The sequence below is a fragment of the Rhipicephalus sanguineus genome, chromosome 1 (genome assembly GCF_013339695.2).
Source record: "Rhipicephalus sanguineus isolate Rsan-2018 chromosome 1, BIME_Rsan_1.4, whole genome shotgun sequence".
NCBI classification, from domain to species: Eukaryota; Metazoa; Arthropoda; class Arachnida; order Ixodida; family Ixodidae; genus Rhipicephalus; species Rhipicephalus sanguineus.
Window position 1 is genome coordinate 175,069,654 of NC_051176.1, and position 17,849 is coordinate 175,087,502.

Consider the following 17,849-nt stretch of genomic DNA (forward strand, 5'->3'; position numbering starts at 1 on the left):
CGCTATATTACATCTTTAACGAGATTCCCTACACCTGACATGACGCCTGTATAGGGTCTTTTTTACAAGGGAGTTTCGAGGACCGGCGTGGCTCTGTGGTAGAATACTCGTCAGCCATGCGGAGGGCCCGGGTTCAAATCCCGCCCGGTCCCGGATTTCTTTTTTCTCGATGTGCGCGATAGAGGTTACGGGCGGCGGCGGCGGTAGACGACCACGCCACAAAAATTGGCTGTTACTGTGATCTCATAACAGCTTTCGCTGTAAAAATTTGGCGAAGGAAAAGCATTAACAGAGATAACAAAATTTTGTGCTGTGGCTTCTACACTTCGTACACCTGCAAGGCGTTTCACTAGGATCACGTGAGAGCCGCCATTGAAGTTGTGCGAGATGAGATCGACAGAAAGCCGTCTGTGTCAGTCAGCGTTTTGTGAAATGCTAGGTAACGTAAGCTTGACGTTTACTGCTCAAGCCAGAGCATACACACCACAGCTCAGCAGGATCGCTATTGCGCTTAAAAGTGTGCGTGGGCGCAAACCCATGCCAGCAGCGAATGCCGACCCTGCCATTGCTCTTACACCGCGTGTATCGAGCCGTCGACGATGCGCACACTTGGCTTCGTCGTTTCCGCAGTCAAACGCACTATCTAAGTCTCTCTCTAAGCCGCGTGTGATCCACGCATTCGTCGTCAGCGGGACAGCACGACAACGGCAGCGACGACGGCGCTTACAACATGAATGAACTTCGGAGGTCTGTGTAATTGAAATTACAAGAAAGAAAAACATGTCCCCTTCCAACAGACATATGAACCACTTTCTCGAAACGTCATCATACCAACTGAAATAGCAAGGGCTTTGTATCTGGTTCGAGGGCAGAAAATGCAAACGTCGAAGCGATGGCACAGCCACCAACGTTGCAAGTAATTTGTTCTGAAGAGGATCTTGGTCCCTAACAAGTTCTTGTGCTGTAATTGTTCACAAAAGAATGCACTCCGCCACTTTCGTTTCTATGGTGTCATTGATTTATTACACTACTGTAAACGTTTTGGGCTTTGTAAATGCTCACAGGGTCCCTTGTGCGTTCGCCTAACACGACTCGAAGGTGAAACCCATCCGGTGTGGCTGTTTTATCATGCACTTTTTATTGACGTCCAACGTTGACTAATCAACCGTCACTATGTCACTTTCATAAATTAAGTTGAATTACTAAAAATATAGCACTGCGCACCAAACACAAGGAACAAGCGGTCCACTTGTGTACTTCAGATGACTTCCTGTTTTTCCTCACCTGATTGTGCTGCGACGCACTTTTTTTCAAAGTTCATCACGGGAAGTTCCGGTCTGACGTAACACAGCGGCCGCATTTGATGCGCTCTGTTTCGATATCGCCTCAATCGGGGCCTTCAATTTCGATGATGAATATCTCAAATTGCGCGTGTTTTGGGGGATCTCTAAAAAATGGATATGCCATAAATTGTCACGCCCTGCAACTTTTTCAGATAAACAAATGCACTCAAGCTACTGATAAAATGTTAATTAACGAGTTTTTGTTAATTATTCATTTCATCGTAACTTTAGTTGCGGCGAAATATTTACGCCTCGGCATAGATTTCGTGTGTGAAGACGACAGGTAGCTTACTGTCATAGCATCTTTATAAAAAATCTGCATTGTTTAAAAAAATACCCTGTATAGCACACGTCTCTTCATTTGCTGGCTCGAGAGCGCGTTCAACGAGGCCCGTTTGTTGTGCATTGGTCTATTTTCGTACACGTCAGGGCGAAAACAGGGCCCTATATGTATATTCTGACGCCCCTGATGCTAATATTTCCTCGGGCTTGCCGCAGGGTATAGTACTCGGCCGTCTTCTCTCTTTCTACTTTACGCTAAGGATAATTAGTGGTCCCAAGGTCGCAGGTTCGGTCCCTGCCAGCGGCAAGTTGTCTTTTCGTCCACTTTACTTTCTTCACATCTGTATCGCAATTATTACAATACACGTAAAACAGTACAATTAACGTCCCTACACCTTCCTTGGCTTCATTATCTGCTGGTTTTCATTAAGGTTGTGTCAAACAAAGAAGCTAGCCCTGAAGAATTCCCCTCCTTCATTTGCACTAATTACGTGCTACAAAACATGACCACTAACATGTACCTATATGTCAATGACTGCTTTCTCCACCACAAATTAACTCTCTTGAAGTCCATACTGTGCCTAATGACGCATTCTCACGATTCTGGTCATGGTGCAAGGACTTGCAGATTAGTGTAAACTTCATTAAAACGGTTTCAATGACACTCACTAAGCGGTTAACTCCTTCAGTTTTCCCGTATTCTTTGAATACTCTCTGAATACTAAATCATTAAAAATAAACACTCGGTTTCCTGCTGCGCACCCTTCGTGTGGCCCCTCAAGAAACGTAGCAAACACTAATCCGCCCAGTCCTTGAATATGCATTTATACCCACTTCATGAAAATTATATTAACGAACTTGAATCCGTACAGAAGAAAGCTGTTAGTTTGGTCTACCTTCACTATGATAACAATTTTTCACCCTTTTTAACGACTCTGGCAACACGTCACCACAAAGAAAGCTTAAAGTTCCTGGATTCCATAAGTAACTCTGTACGCTGTACCCACTTGGACAAATATCTTTAAGTTTGTTCAACATTCCTGTACTCGTATATCTCGCACAACCTTAATATTTTGACGTTGCAATCTAGAACTGACTTATACAAATATACACTCGCCGTCATGGCTACTGGCGGCGCTGACTGACGCTCCCACGTTTAAATGCACACATATACCCTATAAAGTGGACGGGGGGATGGCCGCCGCGGTAGCTCAGTTGGTAGAGCATCGGACGCGTTATTCGAAGGTCGCAGGTTCGGTCCCTGCCCGCGGAAAGCTATCTTTTCGTCCACTTTTCTTTCTTCACAATTACCTTACATTTATTACTAAAAACATCCCCTATACTTTCCTTGGCATTATTGTCTGTTAGTTCTCATTAATATTGTGTATAACAAAGAAAACGAGCCCTTGAAATTAACACTTCTTTCCTTCATACAAATATAGCTATTTCCTCTCAACAATTGAACGTTGGAACACATTTCCTGGCATTGTTCGCTCTTTGCCAATGGCCGATTTTCTATCCGCAATTGACATGTGATGTTGTCGCCACTCCTGCTATACATATATCCCATGATGGGTTGCCGTATGTAGAAATATGCAGGGTGTTTCACGTAACTAGAACCAAATATTAAAGAATAAGCGGTTAACCGCGACTGAATGAAAACGACGACCTATGGTTTGCCGTCAGGGGGTACTCGTTAGGGTATCTTTAATATCGCGCTTGCCGATATCCCGCTTTGCAGATTTTTGCATGCAAACATTTTTAATATTCACTTTAGCGACAAGTGTGTCTCGTTACCTTGCAGAGGTCATTCCAAAACGATCGATCCAACTTTCTGTGGCAACGTACATGTACCATGCTGATTTTTGCTGGCATTGAAACAAAGCCCGTGAAATGTGAAATCATATCAAATGACTGCGCTCGTGCGCTACTGTACTGCAGCGCTCTCAGGTGTGCTTCGAGCGAAACAACCGGCTCGCGGGCTGTTGGGAAATGAGCGGCCGCGGCTCAAGACAAGATTAAAATAACAACATCAGATAACTGGAGAATGAAGCGTAGATATACGAAATGAATACATATATGTCATGAGGGAAAAGGGAAAAAAATGTCAAAAGAAATTATACGCTCTGATAAATATAACAACCGACATTACTCGATGCATTGTAAAATGACAAGAAATACGCATCATTCGTCATGCGCGATACTATATGAGTACTTTATTACGCGGAAGAAAAGGGGAAAAGAAATACTTTTCACGAAACCTAAATGACGGGGCCTATGAGGCAACTCCGGCGTTTTTTTTAATTTTATTTTAATTGTATTAGGATATTGACGTTTGATAGTCCTATACCCATAGGGTTGTTCAATTTGCTTTCAATGTACTAAATAATTCCAAGCAACCAAAAAAAAAATGATGTTTCGAAAACTGAGATAAGTGAACATCGAAAAATTGTGCTGTTTCGTGAAGAAGAAAAAATATGACGTGCATATTCAAATGAAAAAAACAGAATAGGCAGCTTTCACAGCCCCGGAAAAATAGCACGTCACGCGCATCACCGATGGTGCCGAACTGTAACATTCGATCGAACTTCGAGCCATGGACGGCTATGTAGCACACTCTAATACTTTCGCGCACGCCAGAAAGTAATTCTTCGGGAATCGCTCGAACGGTTTCACCGCTTCCCATTCTGCGGCTCTTGGTGAGCACCGACTCAGCTGTAGGGATAGCGGCAGCCACACCTTGAGCGCGTTGATTGAGTTCGTTCAGCATGTTCACTCAGTTACTCGCCAATGTGAAGACCACGACGATACTCCACATCGCTTCTAAAGCTATCTGCTATCTCATATTGTTTCTAACGCTGTCTAGATATTCTGACCGCCATGTCTATACGCAACCTGCTTGTTTGTTTGTTATTAATGCCCTACGGCTCACCTGTCCCGAAGACTTAAAGGCGGCGCGGCGATGGGGAGCTATACCGGCGATCGGCGGCGGCCACCCAGGGCACCTGAGAGCAGCAGCTGGCCATCGGTGCAGCACCGCGTCGCCGCTGCCCCCGCGAACGTCAGCCCTAAATCACGGCAGCCACCACAGCTTTCACGTGCTGGGCTTTGAGAGCCGCGAGGTGAAGCATGTGGCCAGCCAGTGTGTCAGTGGGGAACGGTTCCTGGGGGAGCTGCCGCCACCTCAGTGGCGAAGAACGTAAACTACACGTCGTTACGAGACACCGCCCCCGTCATGCAAGGGAAGGACAATGGGCCCAGGGCACGGTTTCCCGGCTATATACACAGTGCGAGGAGACGTCTCGCCGACTCCTTTGGCACCTGTGGCGGGCCTTTTGGAAAGAAGCCGAGGTACACGAATGGTAACCTTTTCTTTTTCTATTTCTTTTGATCGTTTCTGTACAGATTCCAATGTAGTTGCGCTTTGAAAGCTCTTGTGAAAACTCTACGTGGCACTCTCTCGAACATTCCCCATTGCCAAAAATAGCATTTACGCTATCTTTCTTTCTTTCTTTCTTTCTTTCTTTCTTTCTTTCTTTCTTTCTTTCTTTCTTTCTTTCTTTCTTTCTTTCTTTCTTTCTTCGTGTACAGCAGGAAATCCAAGTTCCGCACCGACCTTGCTGTCGACGGTGGGCTGAAACACCCTTTATCGAAACCTGAACGACACGCTGAAATGAGGAGGATACTTATAACGAAACATATTCCCGAAAAAAAATTGGTCGCGTATCTGCGTGCTTCGCTGCAAATGTCCTCGAAAAACGAGTCTCCTGCCGGCCGTTTTTTTTTTTTTTCTGCACAGCGTTTCTGCGCCGTTTTAGCGCAGCCTAAGAAACACTAGCATTTTCGGCGCAGCCTAAGAAACACTAGGGTCTTTACAGATGCGTATCTATGTATTTTCTAGCAAAGGAACACACCACCTAATACTTACGTATTGATGTTGCGCCTCAGATATGTGTAATATTTGCTTTTTGATGGACAATGTTCACAAGTATGAACGCAGCTACCAGTTCAAGATGTCTGGACGTTCAGCAAGTGCTTAAACTTTGGCTGAGTGGCTGAATCGTGTGACAGACAGACAGACAGACAGACAGACCATAATTTCTGCGTTTAAGTTCCCCAAGAAAGACTGTCGTCTTTAAAAAATTAGGACAGCTTCGCACTAGTGGGGCCAAACCTGTGACGGAACAGCGGCACTGGGCAGCCTCACTTGTTTCTTTATATATATATATATATATATATATATATATATATATATATATATATATATATATATATATATATACCTATTTCCCGCTTTCTTTCTCCGATTTCTTTCTCTCTATTTGTCTCTTTCTTTCTGCAATATGCTTTGCTCTCTCCACTCCTTCTTTCCTTCACCCTTACTTCTCTTTCCGACCCGCTTGCTATGCTATACTGTACAAGGGATTGTAGTATTTATAAATGAATTAAATAAATAAATAAATAAAGGCTCTATTATGCTCTGCTAGCGTGTCTGGACAGCCGAGTGGTTACTGCTATAAGCCTATAACGCACGACACTCAATCAGTAGAAGAACTTCTGTGGAACGTTCTTTATTCCACATCAGCACGGAATCGGGAAAACCCGAGTTCTCTCGTAGCACGAGCGTCACGAGTGGTGACGACTAGGATGTCAGATGCCAGAGTTACGATGCTCGCCTTCGGATCGTGGGTACACGGGTTCGAGTCCCGCCTCGTCGAGAAATTTTTCTTCGCCAAGAATTTCTGTCTATCTCTTTCTGCCTCTTTCTTTCTTTCTCTCTTCTCTCTGCACTCGTTCTCTGATCCACCAGAGTTATCAGAATCGTGCGCCAGACCGCTGGTCAAATCGGCGCACGAGTTCTGTGAACGGTGCAGCAGATGAACAAGACGACGAACATAGCGCGTGCCGGTTCTACATCCCAAAACCACGATATCGTTATGAGGCACGCCGTGGTGGAGGGCTCCGGAAATTTTCGACCACATGGGGTTCTTTAACGCGCACTGACATCGCGCAGTACTCTAGCGTTTCGCCTCTATCGAAATGCGACCATGGAGTGCGGTCGGGATCGAACCCGCATCTTAATCAAAGGGTGAGCGTCCGAGTACCGACCGCCGCAGCGGCGGCTTACTTAGATTTAGGTACACGTTAAAGAATCCCTGTGGTTCCATTAAGATTAATCCGGAATCCACCACTGCGACGTGCCTCATATTCACATCGTGGTTTTTGGCACGTAAAACCCCGAAAATTTTGATCGTTGAATCCGCCCATTCTGCGGGTGCTACAGTTTCACGAAGAAGGAGAGCTGCGGCATGCCACAGTTCATCACAGGACAACTGAGTGTATATTAGCGTGGCTAAACTCTATAAGTTTCGTAACAGTCGCATGCATTCACTGGGTTGTTACTTAAACATGGTATAGGATGACACTCTGCTGTGGGGGCTGTTGCTTGGTGTCGCCTTTACAAAGTCATATAAGTGGGCTACATCCCTACACCTGTGACGTTCGTGGCTGCAAAGTAGACAGCACGTACAGGTGCTGTGAGCTTTACAGCCAGGGGCGCACACACGGACGCGGTTGATCTATTATTTTAGCGCAGTTCACAATCACAGCCTAAACAGGTGCTGTTAGCTGCGCTAAAATAATAGACAAACGGCGTTGGCCTGAACAAATGATGATTGGAGATAGGATACGACAGGATAGGTTTTTTTTAATGAGTGCGTAATAGGAGAGAGAACACAACGAACATATGCGCTAAAAATCACAGCAGCTCTATTCCTGCAGTTTGGGGGCTTGCGAGACGTGACTCCGGCAGTAACCTGTGTCTCTGTACAGTCACAGCAAAGCTGCCAATTAGAGTTCGTTACGGTTTTTCAATAGTGAAGGCCGGCGTGGTGACGGCGTGGCCGATATCAAATATACACGCAGCGCAACGTGTGGCGGAGCCTCGAACTTCCTCTCAAACATTGTAAGTCAGCAGGAGAGTGCGTTCTGCTGCTGCGAATAAAGCCTACGCCGTCGCGCTGCATCACAGCCTGCGCAGGAGCCGTCACTAAAAACAACCAGCCACGATCACGCTCGAGCGCAGCAGCTGCGTTCAAGCGCTGACGCGAGCCTGACTATAGAACTCTATTGTGTATATATATATGTAGTTGTGAAGTGTGTTACAACTTACCAGAAGCGTAGCCAGGGAGGAAAGGTGGTGTTTACACCCAGAAACTGTGTGTGTGTGTGTGTGTGTGTGTGTGTGTGTGTGTGTGTGTGTGTGTGTGTGTGTGTGTGTGTGTGTGTGTGTGTGTGTGTGTGTGTGTGTGTGTGTGTGTGTGTGTGTGTGTGTGTGTGTGTGTGTGTGTGTGTGTGTGTGTGTGTGTGTGTGTGTGTGTGTGTGTGTGTGTGTGTGTGTGTGTGTGTGTGTGTGTGTGTGTGTGTGTGTGTGTGTGTGTGTGTAGGGCAGAAAGCGCCGATGACGATAGCATACTCACGCATCTCGCTCATGAATCCCAGCATTTTTCAGAAACCGGTTCCCATGCTTCAGTAGATGTAGATTCCCTTTGGCTTCACTTCAAATCAGTGGTACTTTACTGCATCGCTCACTACAAACAAAGCGTCCTCCAAAAAAATAATCCATGGATCACGCGGGAGGTAATTCAAGCAAAGCGACGTTTGAAAGGATGACGCAGGGCAATAAAAACGAAAGGAGGTGGAGAATCCAGAATTCAGAAACTACTGGAAGCTATCGCGGAATTCAGACTTAAAGCTAAACGTGCTAATCCGCGCTATTTTGACGTAGCATTGCCTAACTTTCTTGCTGATAATCTCCAAAGGTTCTGGAATCACTTTCGTACCAATAAAACCGTTACATCACATCTTCCCGAAGAAAAAAAAAAGCTAAGGCCAACGCATATAACAATTTTTTTGGTCAGTGTTCACAGTGGATGATAATATCATTCCCGCGATTAAAACACATCAATACACGAAAATTGATAAACTGGGCATTACGGACGCAGGAATTTTCAACCTTTTGCTTAAACTTGACCCCAAGAAAGGTAGCGGCCCCGACGATATACCAAGTACATTCCTCAAAAGATATGCAGAGTGGTGCAGTAGATATCTAGGCCTAATTTTCCGGAAATCACTCAGGACTTCACAGCTACCTCATGAATGGAAAACAGCCAAGGTAAAACCAATCCACAAAGGAGGAGACGCAGCATCACCTTCAAATTTCAGGCCCATTTCACTAACTAGTACATCACGTAAACCTCTCGAACACATAATCTTAAAGCACATGACAGTACCTAGAGCGCATTATTTTTTTCTCTACCAACCAACATGGTTTTCGCAGTGGTTTATCGACAGTTACTCAGCTCACAGAACTAGTACACAACCTCGCTGCTACAATTAATAACCGTGGTCAAACTGACTTGATTCTACTTGGCTTATCCAAGGCTTTCGACTGTGTATGTTACGGCAAATTAATAGCCAAAGTTGGAAATGTTTCTGATATAGGAGAACTTTCTGCCTGGGCAAACTGCTTCATATAAGTAACCGCTCGCAATTTGTAATTCCCGAACATACGCTAACACAGTCGCAGTAACATCCGGAGTCCCACAAGGGTCTGTTCTCGGACCATTGCTCTTCTTACCCTATATTAACGATATCGCAGCTAACATCAAATGCAATAAAAAACTATTCGCAGACGACTGTGTCATTTACAAAGAAATTATTCATTACAGTGATCATATTGAGCTGATATAGCTAATTGGTGCTCTAGTTGGCAGATGACACTCAACATACAAAAGTCTGCGATCATGACTGTGACCAGAAAAGCACTACCATCCAACATAACATACGTAATTAATAGCACTCCCCTTAATAGGGTTGATGAACATAAATATCTAGGCGTCACAATATCATTGGATCTCAAGTGGGACAAGCATAATAGTAATGATAATCTCAAAGGCACTACGCAAGCTATTTTACTTAAAAAGAGGCCTAGCGCTCGCAACAACGGCAACGAAGCTGCTAGCCTACACATCATTTGTAAGGCCTGTTCTCGAATACGCTAACACAGTCTGGTTTCCGCATACAGTGACTAACATAAACAAACTAGAATCAATACAAAGGAAAGCTGTGAGGTTCATCCATAACAAATATAAACGCACAGACTCGCCAGCGCATCTTTTAACGCAATACGGTTTGCGAAAGCTATCCACAAGAGCGAGACACGCTCGCTTAAAATTCTTATTTCAGTTACTGAAAAATAACTATCGAATATATTTCCAACTACATTTCGTTTTCCCAGGCTCGGCCTACACGTAATAAGCATGCGCACACATTGACAGAATATGCATGTAAAAATGACACGTTTAAGTATTCTTTTTTTCCACTCGCCATATCAAAATGAAATCAACTTGACGCTACTATCACCAACATCGAATGACTATCTGAATTTATGGCACAAATAGAAAAAAAATGTGTTTGCGTAAGAGCACCTATGCATGCAATGTCACCAACATAGATTTCTTCATTCCATCTCCTGCAAACTTTCCCATTTACGACAACTTGTTCCTTCGCTATGACCAATGCTAGAATTTTAAACTTATTTACCCTAGTTTTATTACCAGCCCCTAGCGACACCTGTACTATTGTTATACTCTTTGGTCACTTCTTGCGAAGCCTCATGTTCCTTCTTCGTATTCCTTCTTTCTTTATCACTTCCCTTGAACCTAGCATGTATTACGCGTCTTTGTATAAATTCCACTGAATATGCCGTTCTTTAACCAGCATTTTGTTTGCCTTACTGTATACTGTATATATCGTGTTTATTTTTTTTGTTTGTTTTTCTCTGTAACCTACACTGTAGTTACGCTACAAATGTAAGTGTTTGTTTATCTGACTTGTTTTGCTTTTGATTTTTTCCCCGCTTTTTCCCTATTTTTTTATTGCTTGTACAGAAAATCATTGTGCTATCCAACTGTCACACTCTCGAATGAGAGTTGCAGTATTGTAAATACATAAGTAAAATAAATACAACGAGGCTTGTATTGTCTTTTGCATCCCTGTCTTCTTTCCGTTTCTTGCTCCCTTTCTGCCTCTCTCACACACAAACGCACTCATCAACTAATCCAGCAGTTAGTGGCGTGTCAACTAACAGAACCACAGAGCTCTTTCAGAGGAGCGCCTGAGTTAGCGTTTCCGAAAATTTTGAAGTATACGCAAGTTGCACGAAATGCAGGTCACTAAATTATTGCTTTATGCAATTCTCTTACGGGTCGCAAGTGGCGCGGTCAGTCAAGAAGCGGCTGCTTTCGCTTTGACGGAAGTCCTCTTCCTCATAGTTGCTCTATTGTCCCTGTGATAGACGCTTTCACATGCATATGCGTTGACCCATTGGCGTAAATCGCGGGGGGTGGGGGGTTGGGGGGTCCTGACCCCCCTTGTGTTCAGGCTGGGGGGGGACACCCGTTGAATGTGTCCCCCCTTGAGATTTGTCTTTCAGACATCATATACTTGAATTGCTCGACAGTTAAATATAGCGTACCTGTGTGTACGTGTGTCGAGTGCCCCTCAGGTGTGTGAGACCATTGACGCAAGTTAATCGCAACTACCGCTCGACCGGTGCAGAGAAGACTCGGTAGAACGAAGTTATGCGAGCTGGGACCTCATGCCAGTTTTTCAAATTTTATTTCAAAGCATCATTTTATTCTTACATAAATAAAAATAAAATCTATATTTATAAAAATAAAATGGCCGCCATGGCAAGATGTGTGTCCCCCTTGTGATTCTTCCGGATTTACGACACTGCGTTGACCAATCCTAATTTTTAACTTGCTTAAAAATAACCCACAAACTGAATCGAATGTCGCGAGCAAAAATATAGCCTCGCCACGGTGGTCTAGTGGTTATGGCACTCGACTGCTGACCCGAAGGTCGCGGGATCGAATCCCGGCCGCGGCGGCTGCATTTTCGATGGAGGCGAAAATGTTCGAGGCCCGTGTACTTAGATTTAGGTGCACGTTAAAGAACCCCAGGTGGTCGAAATTTCCGGAGCCCTCCACTACGGCGTCTCTCATAATCATATGGTGGTTTTGGGACGTTAAACTCCAGATATTAAAGACGATAGTCTTTCTTGGGGAACTTAAACGCAGAAATTTTGGTCTGTCTGTCTTTCTGTTTGTCGGCACGTCCCTCGATTCAGCCACTCGGCCAAAGCTGAACCACTTGCCCAAGGGCCAGCCGTCTTGAACTGGTACGGCTGTTCATACTTGTGAACGTTGTCGATCAAAAAGTAAATATCATGCATATCTGAGGTGCAACATCACTAGGTAAGTATTAGGTGGCGTGTTCCTTTAATAGAAAATGCATACATACGTAATTTTAAGGACCCTAGTTTCTTAAGCTGCGCTGAAAATGCATAAGAATGGAAGCTTGAGCGAGTTGGTATGCGTTCATCTTTGTTGAAACAGCGCTCACTAGACGACGACGAAGTAAAAGAAGGCACAGGACAGGCAGCGCCTGTCCTGTGCCTTCTTTTACTTCGTCGTCGTCTAGTGAGCGCTGTTTCAACAAAGCTGAAAATGCGACTGCGCTGAAATTTGCCTTCTTCCGTGCCCTTCGCACGAGCTCATTGTTGTGTTTCGGTTTCGGTTCTGTTGCACTGTACGAATGCCATGGGTTGGTGTTGAAAAACTTTAGTTTTGAGAAGGCCAAGAAGGTGAAAAAAAAATATTTAAAAAATGAAAAAGCAGCGTTGTGGGCGGCCTTCAGGCTGCCGGTTGTGGGCGCCGCTCTGGCGTTCCTGTTTTACCCAGGCGACGTGTAAATAAAAGAGTGTGTGGAGAGTACTCGTTGAGTGCGGACGTTTCTCTGCTTCAGCGCTTCGCGCCAAACCGCGTTTCCGGGCTGGCTGGCGTCCCCGCCGGTCGCGTTGGTCACCGCCGGTCTTCGCCTGCTGCTACGCCGGGACTACCAGCACGCAACACAGCACTCATGTTTCCCGACGTATTGCCAGATGACGTCCATATCTCACACAGCGCCTCTTCTATCGTCTTTACACGACATTTGCAGCGAAGCACGCAGATACGCGGCCAATTTTTTTTATTATTATTAAAAATATACCTAGTTAAAAAAAAGGAATCTCGTGATGCTACATGTTCCTTTTGTTATTTCTTTACGGTATAAGAAATGAACTTTCGCGTGCGCGCCACGTCAGGTAAACATCCGCACAACTGCGCCACGAAATATCAGGCCGATACAGTTACCAGATGCAAACAGCTAAACTATGAGCATTCAATATACCTGAAACGTATGCGCATATATTACGTGCGTGCGATACCTCCGCTAAACGCCGATATAATTTTCTGTTCCTGACAAAGTCCCGAAAGGCTGTCGCCGATGACGTATTCCCGAAGAAAATAGTGGAAGCGGCATTATTATATTGTTATTATGGTTGCTCGTTTGTTTACCACATTCGAAACTCCGTCGTGAATTTCTTTTTCGGCGAAATATCGCACTTTTGTTTTGTGTCCGCCTGAATGAGACACTGCGTGCGAGCCCCAGTAGTGCCCACGTTTCACATACAACTGCCGGCGGCGGCAACGACCGGCCCAGGCGCGGATCAACAGGCGGCGGCGACACGGCAGCAGCAGCAGCAGCCGCACCACTTGAGCGCGCCAAGCGTGACCGGTGCCGCACCGCCGCACCTGTGCCGCCACGGCGTACGTACGGCTCACTGAACTCTGAACGGTGCTGCTGCTGCCAGCAGAGCCACCGATGCACGGTCGGCAGCCAGCAGGCGCTTCCCTTTCGTACGTGGGCGTCCAGTGACGATGGGAAAGAAAAATAAAGAATAAAGCGGAAATCGCCGGAAAAAGAAAACACTCTGGAAATGAGACGCGCCGCTTCTGGTGCGGAAACTATCGCACAACATACGAGGAAGTTGGCAAAGTGGGAGAGAATGCAGCATTCATTTCATGAGATTGCACATAATAGAGAGCCTCTCGGGCTTCTTCAAAGTGGGCGCGTTATTCCGCGTTGAAACAATACCAGAATAAACTCTTTAAAGAAATGCTTTCTGACAGAAAAAAAAAGCAAAGCAATTTCAGAAACACAGCTTTCATGTCGTTTTATTTTTTTTTCTTTTCATATTTACTGTAGTTTCACCAACATTTGTTTGTTCGCGGATCTCTCCGTTATGTTATAAAAAGAAGGTTGTTTAACCTCTCTTATGGGTTTGTTTTACTCATGACTGCAGTTTTCATGGAATGCAAATGAGTCAAGTGCTGCAATGTGGTTGTAACATATTCACCCAAGCACGTTACATGCTAGAACACATCTAATGTGACAAGACACACCAGTTATGGCATGGCGCATCCGCATATTCACTCTACGAGTATGTTATAGCCGTTGTCTGAATGGCATGTCGCCAGGAGACCAAATGCTTTTTTTTTTTTTTTCAGAGGTTGCGATCAGTTGGCTCGCGTTTGCGAGATATATCCGCTTATACTTACCTGAGTTGCAAAGCTCCACCCAAATGTTTATTAAAGATGGCAGTGAGTGGTACAAATTTCTCTTCGCTCACACTAATGATAAAAATTTTCTGATTTTAACCTACGGGAACAAATTTTCTTAAAATAAACTCTGAATCAAACAATCTCAGTTTTCTACGCGGAACTAAAATTTCTAGAAGGAACAATCATAATTTTAAGGGTTTTTTCGGTTTTGTTCTTTTCGACTCGCCTTATTTCCACAATTTTTTCCTGTTTTTCTTTTCTTGTGTCTGAGAAAGTGGTTGAGAGTCATCATATATTCATATACAGAATGTGCGGTGTTTTGCTGACGTTTGGAAGTGACCGAAAGAAGGAGAATGAATCGAGCCTTTTTGGTGGACACAGCCATATGAAGCAAACAGATCGTAAGGTCAGGAAAATCATAGCGGGACGTTATTTGTAGTATTTAATTTAAGCGTATTAATTACGAAGTAAAGAAAAATAAGAGTGGGTTAAAAAACAACTCGCCACCTGTGGGGTCCGAAGCCCCAACACATAATGCGAAGGTTGTGGTTTCGATCCTCACCGGTCGCGGGACAACCACTCTTTATTTCGTTGTTTAACGTTTCCTGTGCACATGATCTTTCCTATATTCCTGGTGTAAGTTCAATAAATAATGTTAGGCAGTGCTGCATCGGTCGCCTTCTATTGAGTTCCTGTTGTTGCACTGTTTGTTCCCCTTCGTTATGCATCAATCAGCCGAGTTTAATCACCTCCTGCGGGCAGTCAGGAGTCATAAAAAAATATGCTTGAGTGACAGAGGTGGTAAGTTGGATGCGAAGGACTTAAAGACGTACAAAAAACAATAAAAAAAGACCAAGGAGACACATAAATGCTGCTCAAAAGAAATGGGATGGAAAAACACAAGGGACAGTGCTGTGCTATATCTGAAGCTCGAGCTGGCTGCTTGTGCACAAAAACACACCGGAAGAAATAGTTGCAACATCTGATGAAGCCTCTGCCTGCTGTAACTTAAGTCCAGGAACTACCGAGCACAATTGAATAGAATGTCAGCGTATTCACCCAGCAAGACCCGCAGAACAGGGGAACAGCCATAAATTTTTTCGAGGGGGAAGGGTGGGGGTTCAACCACCCTTTATGTATGTTCGTGCGTGTGTTTGTATGTTTGCGTGTATAATATGTACAGATGCAAAATTGGAAATTTTCATTTAAATCCCCACTCCCACCCCTGGCCTGGCTACGCCAGTGCCGCAGAAGGAGAGACACTAGGATTCAAAGCGGTTGGAAGTGCTACCTGCTCAGCAGTCAAGATAAGCAGGACACATTTAGAGTATTGATCAAAACAAAAGCATGTAAGATGGAAGAGAGTGATAGTAGCGGAGTCAGTATCTTTAACTGCACAATATAGAGATAGAGGCTCGAATGCAGAAAGACATGATCAGAAAGAGATGTAACTATATAAGTCTAGCATTTCGGATACAGCAAAAATTATAGAATGCAATAAGTTTGGTCAAACCTGATTTAAAAAATGTTGTCTAGAGTGGCTATTTGTCGCCGCCCCGTTTCAAAGAAGGATGCCAATATAGACCGATGATGGTGGTTATCATCATCAGCATCAGAGCGTTGATGGACGCGTCTCACTTAAATTTATCCGTTCAGTCGATTATGCGAGAATTCTTCTGGTGCACGATATTAGCCCAGCGGAAAGCGTATAGGCATTTCTCAGTGTCCATTGCAGGTATTTTATTCGCCTATGTATGCAGCGCTCGCGGCAAAGTGACTTGAACTGCTGAAAAAGAGTAGAAAACTTCTGGCAGATCTCACGCATTGCTGGAATCGATTTGACGCGAAGCAGCCTTCGAAGAGCTGCCTATGCCGGACCTTGAGCCAAGTCTTACCAGGGGTATTGACGTCTTTGCGTAATTTGAGTAGTTGTGTGCATATCGAGGGCTTACTAAGCATGCTGACTACACTGGCGTCTAAAGGGTAGCTCACTGTCTGATGTAACGCCGGCACTCACGTTACAGACGTCCTTTTTGGAAACGAAGTGTAAGCAGCGTTTGATGGCATATGCCCGCGGGGGCGAGCAACACTAGACTATAGTTTGCTGAGTCATAGGTGTACATACGCAAGTCTTTGTGTGCTGCATTAAAATCGTGAACTTTAACAAACGGTATGTCTTTCTCTTCTTTAATCCACGCAAAGTGTCTTATGAAGTTAGCAATGTCTATTTTCGCTGTCGTGGGTTGATATACCGTGAATCACCTGCGGCCCATACCCGCATACCATGGGCCGTGGTATGCGGCTTTCGCCATGTGCGACTGTTGAAAAGGGTTTCATGACGCACGCGACAGGTATGTCATGTTATTCATGTCATGACCTGTCAGTCATGTTCGTCATACACTCATACCCTCCTATGCCATTTTTGGTATATACGAAGTTGATAGATAGATAGATAGATAGATAGATAGATAGATAGATAGATAGATAGATAGATAGATAGATAGATAGATAGATAGATAGATAGATAGATAGATAGATAGATAGATAGATAGATAGATAGATAGATAGATAGATAGATAGATAGATAGATAGATAGATAGATAGATAGATAGATAGATAGATAGATAGATAGATAGATAGATAGATAGATAGATAGATAGTGGGTACGATTCCGCGGTACTATTCCACCATAGGTACCTACAGTCGGACACAATTTCAGAAGACCGGGGCCTATCCTCCTCAAAGGCGAATGCACACAAGCCCAAAAGCTTGTACCAATGGGCGCGCACTTAGACTGACGTCATGAGCCGGGCGGTTGATGACCCCGCCTTCGGAGAACATTGCCGAGCGCATGAGCGCGACAACTTTCTTTAGACGCGGAGGCGATCGGCTGCCGCGCTTCGGCCGTCTGGGTGGGGCGGGGCCTCTTCGCACTCCTTAAGTCGTATCCGACTATAGGTACCCATGCTACAGCATCATTTTATACGTTGCTGTGTTGTAACCAAAACGTGTGGATTAAGAGGGTCGTGCTCATTTTTAGACTATAACTATTGTGCACACTAAGTATTGGACGGCTTCGAGTCAAGTAGAAATGATGAGAAAATGAGGCAGAAGGCGAGGCAGCGTGTGACAGCTGAAGAGCTTGCCTTTCGAAGAAACACCCGGTGGTTTAATAAATGGCTGATTTACGTAGCTGCGAGGTCATCAGGCGGCGTTAAGAATCCACGGGACTGCCATGTGGCTCGCCACTCCAGCTCTGCCGCACATCCGTCTGCCGAGACAGCTTGCCTGTTCAGTTCACGGATGATTTCACTCATTCGAGCAGACAATTGGACATTGCTGCCCGCCGGCGAAACAGCGGGCCCTGGTCGGGAAGGTCGCGCTCATTCGGTTTTCAACTAATCGCGCAATGACAGGATCGAATGAAGGCGTTTCATGCTCGTATGGAGACGTTCCAAAGTAGGGGACAGCGACATTCTTTTTATGCCCGTCGGCTTTGTGGGAAACTACTTTTACGGGTGTGGCCGCGCCGGTTTCGTGCTTGTCTGTGTGTTTCTATGCATGTGTACACGCTTGTGTGCATCTGTGTGTATCCATCTGTATGCATGCGTGTGTGTATGCGTGCTGGTGTACTGAACTATCATCTTCGTAAAGTTGCTGTTCAGACTAATGTTCTCCGCGCTTAGTGTTCTCAGAACCACGGCACCTCATCAGG